The sequence below is a fragment of the Nematolebias whitei genome, chromosome 20 (assembly GCF_014905685.2).
Source record: "Nematolebias whitei isolate Nwh7 chromosome 20, NemWhi1, whole genome shotgun sequence".
Taxonomy (NCBI): Eukaryota; Metazoa; Chordata; class Actinopteri; order Cyprinodontiformes; family Rivulidae; genus Nematolebias; species Nematolebias whitei.
The window spans coordinates 39,898,337-39,903,568 of NC_056517.1; positions in this window are offsets into that span (position 1 = coordinate 39,898,337).

Here is a 5,232-nt window from a genome sequence, read left to right on the forward strand (position 1 = left end):
CTGGGTTCATTCTGACATGCACTGGGTTCATTCTGACATGCACTGGGGGTGGGCGATATGGCTCAAGTATAAAATCCTGATATTTCAAAGCATTCTGATAATGATACATTTTGTGATATAACAACAAAAAAAAGTTACGCATTTGACAAAATTAATTTAACATGTTGCTTTGCAGCATTATATACAAATTTTAAAAAACAACAAGAGTTAATTGTACTGCAATTTATTTAGTAAAGTATTCAGTTTAAAAGTATAAAAATAAAAATGATCCTTCTGTTATTTAGATTGAAAAAGTCTGCACAAAATATAGATCAATAAATCCACCACCAAAAAAAGGGGTGGGGGGGACACAGCTGAGCTGCGCCCGTACCGGAGGTTTAGAGCGGGGGTGGGGGAGGCTCAGCGTGATGGGGGAGGCAGCGTGAGCGATGCCTTTAGCTTTTTAGCTATATCGCACGCGGCTAGCTTAGCTTTACGCTAGTACTGGTGGGGTGGGGTGGGGGGGGGGGGGGTGCGCAGTTCGGTAGTTTGGCGTGCTCAGTTCTGTTAACGGGGCGGGGCGCTCCGCTTCTATAATGGTAGGGAAAACACTGATGTATTTATGTCATGAAATTAGCATATCATGATATAATTTATTTTCCCGGGCAAGCGTTTTTTTACCGGTATTATTGTGAATGACATGATATGGCCCAGCCCTAACATGTACCAGATTAAACATTACCATTTGCAGTCGCTAGAGGTGCAAGAGGGCCCCCTAGATTTTTGACAAGTACCGTCCCCCGCCCACACACACATACAAACATTCACTTAGAGATCTGAGAAAAACAACACGAGTAAAATGCCCCCAAACAGAAAATCCTATTTTGCAGATTACAAACTGCAGATAATAAAATATTCAGCCCAAGATGGTCATCAGCAACTGAAAGAAAGTTTGTAAATGGGTGGGGGTCATGCAGTCTGCCCGGGGGATTCCACCCGGCGGAAGGGACGGCCGCATTGCAGCGGAGGATCCCCCCGGGCACATTTCCTCCGCGGTGGACCCATCCATCCATCCATTGCGGATCACGAGCCTCGCTGCCCCCTTCCTTCCCACTCCGGCGGTGGAGGAAGGGGACAGCGAGGCGCGTGATCTGCTGCCTCGGGAAGCAGCGAGGTGCGGGCGGGGGGACGCTGTAGAGCCACAAGGCTTTGTCCCTGCTCCGGCGGCAGAGTGGGGACACCTTCGGGGCAGCTTCATTTTGCCGCACCACTCAGGCGAAATGAAGCTGTTTTGACCATCAAGGTGCATTTATTAAGGAGAAGTTAAACTGAGACACACCTTTGCTATAATGTCAAGCAAACAAATAATTGTTTTAGGTGCTAATCTAGTTAAATTCTTGTTAAAGTCCTCCTGTGCACGTTCCTGCGGCCGCCATTTGGCAGCCAATCAATTTTTATCACAACGGCCCATGTTTCCCAGGGATCAGCAGTGACACAAAATAAATACGACTTAAGCAGCAAAGCAACTTCATGTTTTTTTTCCACTTTATTAGACATTTTTGGACAGATGCGACTTATACGCCGGAGCAACTTGTACGGCGGAAAATATGGTAAATGGGTTGAAAACAGGCAACTCTGGATTATTGCAATAGCTAGTATTTTAAAATTCTAACTATCTTCTGAAATGTTCAGTGTTTGTTGGTTCATGCTACTTCAAATTCTTATAAAACAAAATTATTTTAAATTTAACACGTAAAAACAACTAAATGTTTCTGTGATGTTTTTTAAAGTTATGAAAGGAACGTGTTATAACTGATATCTGTGGCTGTTCCTCTGTCAGCATGAAGTGACACTAATCTGAAACAGTTTGCTTTGAATAAAAATGGAAACTTTAACTTGAAAAGATAATAGCTAGATTTCTCAGGCTTTAATTTTGAAATTCCACATGAGATCTTGGTGAGAATTGGTCGTTAACATCAGGAGGTGTTCTACAGTCAGCCTGAAGTGAGACTGCTCTCTGGAAACTAAGTTTAGTTTTAATATTATTGGAAACTTCAGGGAAAATAAATTGACATTCTCATGTAATGAACATACGAATGACGGCACAAAACAGTGACAAAAGTAAAAATATTATGGATCCATATTCACAGACTGACATAAAAAATATTTTATAACATAGCAGCAAGTATGACGTCATTCACAGCTTTTGTTTTGAAAAGACCTCTGAAATGTTACTACTGTAATTCATAGTGTTTGCGTGCACAACAAAAGCATCATTTTGGAAGTGGAGGCTGGCTCGATGGCAGTTTTTTACTGCCTGACGTTCTCAGAGTAGAGGCAGGAGCTACATGTCAGACCACCACCAACCACACGTTTATTTTCTGTTACAGATGAAGTTCTTGGTAATAAATGGTGTGAAGCTAAGAAGAGTTCCTGGGTGAGCGATTCATCAGTTCTCTGGTATCGAACCAAACATCGGGGTTACATAGGTAAGTATTTATTTACTGCAGTCTAAAGTGAAGTGTGGAAGTGTTTAGCTAAGCCGTGCTAGGAACCGTCTGAATCCTGCGGTCAAGCTGTCTGTGATTCAGACTTGTTGAAAAAAAGACATTCTCTTCTTTGCAGCTTGTTACGGCATCACGATGCGTTCAGTTTCAACTAGAAAATGCCTCTTCATTATGCCCCTACTTTCATTTGCTCTCCTTTTTTCTGCCTCATGTCTTCTCTGATTAATTGAAATAAATCATCCTGTCTTTCCTGCTGCCTCTTTCTTCCCTGTCTCTGTTCCTCTCTTTGTTCCTCAGCCCTGTCTTCCTGGTCAACCACTGCTGCACTTGGACTTGGAGTGTCCTCAGTGATGGAGACATTCAAGACAGGAGGTGCAGTGGAAGGCCTCTACCGTAAAACCTCATCCATGAAGACAAACAGGGCCAAGTCGCAGCAGTGGGCTTCTCACTAACTCCTTCCCCTGACCCTGGATATTTGTAGTCCTGAACACAGGAAAGAAGACATCGCAGTTGGCAAAAAGAGCAACAAACATTTTTTTGAATCTTTACATGTGTTAACAGTTGCACGTAAAAATTATATTCTTCATTACACATGTACATACTTTGTATTTACAATATTTTCCAGTGTATAAGGCGAACCTTTTGCCTGAGTTGCATACCCTGCGACTTATACGGCGAAGCAACTTATTTGTGGATTTTTTCCCATATTTTTAACCCAATTTTTGACTGAGATTTGACCATTTTCATTCATTCTAACACAAACACTACCTTTTTCCACCACTAGAGGCGCTAGAGGATGCTCTAGCTCTCTAGGCTTCTGACGACTACTTGTAGGCATATCTGTTATTCCTAAATCTGCTAAAACCCCGCCAGTCCACCAAAAACGTCACTCGTTTGAGTTGGAGAGAGAAGAGAGACCACATTCATCGATTATTATTTATCAAAGAGAAAAAAAATGCCACCAAAGAGGAAGTCCTAATCTGCAGAGTTCAAGCTGCAGGTTATAAAGTTTGCTGCCGAACATGGTAACTGGGCAGCTGATCGCGACTTTGGGGTGAGTGAAAAGTTGGTTGGGGATTGGAGGAAGGCAGCGTTCACGTTAATGGCCATGAAGCGATCTAAGAGGGCGAATCATGGGTGAAGGCGAGATGGCCAGCTTTAGAGGAAAGGATGAAGACGTGGGTGGTGCAGGAACGCGCCGCTGACAGAGGACTCAACGGTGCAGCTCCGTCTTCACATGATGGCTGTAGCCAAGAAGATGGACATCACTGAGTGTGTTGGAGGACCGTCCTGGTGTTTCTGCTTCATACTTCGACACCATCTGTCCATCAGAGTGCGGACAACCTTGTGCCAGAAGCTGCCTGCTGACTTCACAAAGAAAGTGGAGAGTTTCTGCGCCTTTGTGAGAGGCAGGTAGATGACACAACATCTCTCCTGACCAACTGATCAATATGGACGAAGCTCCGTTGACTTTTGATATTCCCATGGGGCGGAGAAAGGAGAAAAATGTGTGAACATCCTCACCACCGGGTACAATAAAAGGAGTCACACTTCACTGTGGTGCTGACATGCTGTGGTGACGGATCCAAGCTGCCACCCATGGTAATATTTAAAAGAAAAACAATGGATTCAACCTGGATTCACTGAGGTTAGGGTTGATGCAGACTTCTGTACCTCTGTGTCTCTTCCTGAATCTTCTCTGTGATTCTCTGGGGTTTAGGGCTCTGATCGTCTCCCTAATTGACATGAGAACAAAACATCAACAATAACATGGTTGTGTTATTATTGATCAAAAACCATTTTCTAGGCTGAGAAATACTAGTTTAACTGGTCAACAACATCCTTTACAGTTTAACATACCTCCACCATGCAGCCAGATGCGTTTAAAGGACCCAGATCAACATGGACTTTGGAACCATCACTGGGCTTAAACAACAAGACCTCGGTCTTTTTCTCATGAAAGTGTAAAAAGTTCTGTGACGTCCATGCTCTGACTTCTGCCATATATTCCAGGAGTTGGTTCAAGAAGTACTGTTTATCTTGTTTCAAAGGAACATAAATTTGGCTGTCGTTGGCGTAAAAGTGAAAAGAAATACCATGTTTCTGGAGAATATATCCCACAGGTAGTAAATAAAGGGAAAACAGAGGGGGGCCAAGTATAGATCCCTGAGGTACTCCACATGTGAGAGGTGCTACAGAGGACTCCACAGAACCAAAGCACACACAAAAGCTTCTCTCAGTTAAATAGGATCTAAACCACTGTAGAGCAGGACCCTGAATGCCCACCCAGTTCTCCAGACGAGACAGGAGGATCTGATGGTCCACTGTGTCGAAGGCAGCAGTTTAGGTCTAGCAGCATCAAAACTACACAGTGACCAGAGTCTGTGGCTAAGAGAATGCGTTAAAAACTTCCAACAGTGCCAACTCAGTACCGTGGTGAGTTTTAAAACCGGATTGAAACAGTTCAAGAAGGTTGTGGTCGTTTAAGTAAGATGTTAACTGACTATAAACTATTTTCTCCAAGATCTTCGACACAAAGGGCAGTTTTGAAATATGCCTAAAATTGGACGTGTCTGTAGAGTCGAGACCAGGTTTTTAAATCAGTGGTGTCACAACTGCATGTTTAAAACTCACAGGTACCTGTCCACTTGCCAAGCTACCATTTATGAGTTGGGACACAAAAGGAGCCACCGTGTGAAAAACCTCTTTAAAAAGACGAGGTGGGATGGGATCGTTTGGAGATCCA